The sequence below is a fragment of the Microcebus murinus genome, chromosome 8 (assembly GCF_040939455.1).
Source record: "Microcebus murinus isolate Inina chromosome 8, M.murinus_Inina_mat1.0, whole genome shotgun sequence".
Taxonomy (NCBI): domain Eukaryota; kingdom Metazoa; phylum Chordata; class Mammalia; order Primates; family Cheirogaleidae; genus Microcebus; species Microcebus murinus.
The window spans coordinates 93878760-93882163 of NC_134111.1; positions in this window are offsets into that span (position 1 = coordinate 93878760).

Sequence of the window (3404 nt, forward strand, 5' to 3'; positions counted from 1 at the left end):
GTCCCCCACCGTAAAGAAGTCTGCTTCCCTGCGTGTGAGCATCAAGACTCCAGGTGAGAACACATGATTGGCCACGTCTCATTTGTGAGCCCAAGTCGGGGGAGATGGGGATGCGACATCTTCCAGGTGAGCTCTGCCTCCCACTGAGATTCCTATGGGACATTTCCTAAACCTAAATTAATCTGTAAATATCTACTGTGTCTTCTCTCGTGGTGAAGCAGAGAAAACAAAAGGGCTTGGGGATGCTCCCACAGTAATTCAGATTGTGTTACAACAGTGCCCTCTGGTGACAGGCTTATGACAGGGTAAAAAAAAACAAGGTAAATATTTACACGCCCAGTAAAAAGTCCTACTGGAATTGAGTCTCACTTAATTTTGTGAATTTGACCACTGCACAAAGCAAGAGAAAATTCTAAAATGCAATTGCAATCCTGTGAGAGGGATATAAAAAGGACCATGACTTATAATGGGTGTTTGCTTGAATCAGTCACAGTCGGTGCCTGCAGGGATTCAAACAGCAAGACTGTAGCTGTCTGCAAGCCAGGAAGGGTCATCACCACAACCCAACCATAATGGTACCTTGATCTCAGACTTCCAGCCTCGAGAACTGCAAGAGATAAATGTCTGCTGTTTAAGCCACCCATTCTGTAGTACTCTGTTAACAGCAGCCCAATGTGACTAAGACAGTTTCTTACCCTCTGGTGTCCAGAGAATGGAAGCCTCTTCCGTGCCTCTATTCTTTGCTGTGCATTTGTTGAACAAACTATTTGTAAGAGCACCTATTTGTGTGTTGGGTGCTGGGGCTCTTTAATAAGGCCTCAGCTGGTCAGGTCCCCTGCAGCAGGGATTTTAACCTGAAACCTAAATGACAGCAAGGAGTCTGGGGCAGAGTGTGCCCCAGGCAGACAGGACACGTAGGGCATGCTTGGGGAACAGAAGGGAAACAAGGGTGGCATCCCAGTCATTTGGGTGCATGGCGTGGGGGCAGTTTGGGACCGTGCTGAAGCTTGGACCACCCCTTGTTGCACCCCCTTTCCAGGGGCAGGATGCTGGAGTGGTTGGAAGCACAGACTCCAGGTTCACACTCAGGATTCTAATCCTGACTGTGCCACTTACTCATCGTGCAATGAGGCTCCAGACCTCTCTGTGCCTCAACTTCCTCCTCTGTAAAATAGGATAATCACAGCACCTACCTCACGGCGTTGTTGTGAAGATCAAATGCTGAGCACAGTGCTTCACATATAGGAATTGCCAGACAGGTTCGCCGACATTAGCAGCTGAGATTTGGTATCATTGTCCATCCTTAGGATTATTGTCATTAAAAGACGAATCTTAGAAACATCTCTGGAAGAACTGGGATTTGTGAAAACTATACTTTTCTTCTCACACTAAGCAGAGACCTTGTTGTGTGTTCAATAGCCTACGTAGATTCTCTGAAATAATAAGGCTTTTTAAATGATTATGTTCGAAAATAGAATTTAGTGGAATAAAGTTTTTAACATCATAAATCCTAATTAAGTGCCCTGGGGGCCCTAAGCACCTTTGCTTTTCCTATTATGCGCTGCAGTGATTTTTTAAAATTGCAAATTGTGAGAAATGCTCAAGAAACATCCCAAACCTCAGAGAAAGCTTTCGCAGGTGCAAAAGGAGAGAGCCAAGGACGGAGAGATCAGTTTGTTCCTAAGTGATGGGGCTTCACTTGACGGAGAGCAGAATCCCGAAGATGAATTGGGAACTGGGGAGAAATTCCTCTGCTAAGGCCTCTTCTTTCTCCTCCTCTCTGGGCTTAGCCAGGGAGGCCTGTTTAGAAGGTGCAGCCACGTGTCTTCCCCCAGAGGGAACCCCGAGAGATGCAGCAAAGAAAAGGTGTTTGAAAACACAGCAAAAAATAGAGAGAATATCACATTGATGCACAAGATGAAGGGAGGAGGAGAGGGAGGGAGAGGAGAAGAAAGGAAGGAATGAAGAGGCTGGGAGAGGGGAGGGAAAGGAACAAACAGAGCCCAGCCTATGATGACTTAGAGGAGATACCAGGACGGATGACAGCATTGAGTGATTTCGGCAATTTCTGAATATGTAACAGAAATGAAATTTAGGAGTTTTTAATTGACAGAAAATGGGGAATGTGCTTGTGGCTCCATTCTCTTGTTTTTTATTTTATTCCCCTTTCTCTGGGGAAGAGGAAAGGGGCTTTTCCACCAATCCGTGTGTAACTGGATTATTGGGGAGTGATGGGAAGACCCAACCCTTCTAGAGTTCTCATTGGAGCAGGCGGCACGTGGAGGCTGCAGCTGAGATGTCAGCTCCACCTGCCTTTGAAAATCCAGATGTGTCCATCTCTTTGAGCCTCCTTCCTCTCCACCCCAAATCCCACTTCCCTTGCTCTACTTCTGCTAAGGAACAAATATGTTTGCAAGTTCCTAAATGTTACCATTTCTGTAAATGGTTAGCAATGTCCAAATAACGTTTGCCAAAAAAGTGCGAAATACTATTAACAAGGTTAAAAATAGACAAATAGCTGCAATGCAACTGATTTTTAATGTATGTATACAGGTATACCTTGTTTTATTTCACTCTGCTTTATTATGCTTCACAGATAATTGTGTTTTCTACAAATGTAAGGTTTTGGCAACTTTTTATCAGGCAATTCTGTTGGCACCATTTTTCTAATAGCATGTACTCACGTTATGTCTCTGTGTTACCTTTTGGCAATTCTCACAATATTTTGAGCTTTTTCATTTTTATTATATCTGTTTTGGTGATCTTTGATGTTACTGGTGCAATTGTTTGGAGGTACCATGGACCGTGCCCATATTAGACAGTGAACTTAATAAATATTGTGTGTGTTCTGACCACTCCACCCACCATTCCAATATCCCTCACCGTCACTATTCCCTGAGACATGACAATATTGGAATTAGGCCCATGAATAGCCCTAGAATGGCCTCTAAATGTTCAAGTGAAAGGAAGAGTCATATGTCTCTCACTTTAAATCAAAAGCTAGAAATGATTACGTTTAATGAGAAAGGTATTTTAAAAGTGGAGATAGGCCGAAAGTTAGCCAAGTTTTGATTGCAAAGGAAAACTTTTTGAAGGGAATTAAAAGTGTTACTCCAGCAAACACACAAATGGTATGAAAACAAAACAGCCTTGTTGCTGATGTGGAGAAAGTTTGAGTAGTCTGGATACAAAATCAACCCAGCCGCAACATTCCCTTAAACCAAATCCTAATCCAGAGCAAGGCCCTAACTCTTGAATTCTATAGAGGCTGAGAGAGGGGAGGAAGCTGCAGAACAAAAGTCTGAAGCTAGCAGAGGTTGGTTCACAAGGTTTAAGAAAAGAAGCCATGTCCTTAACATAAAAGTGCAAGGTAAAGCAGTAAATGTTGGTGTAGAAGCTGCAGC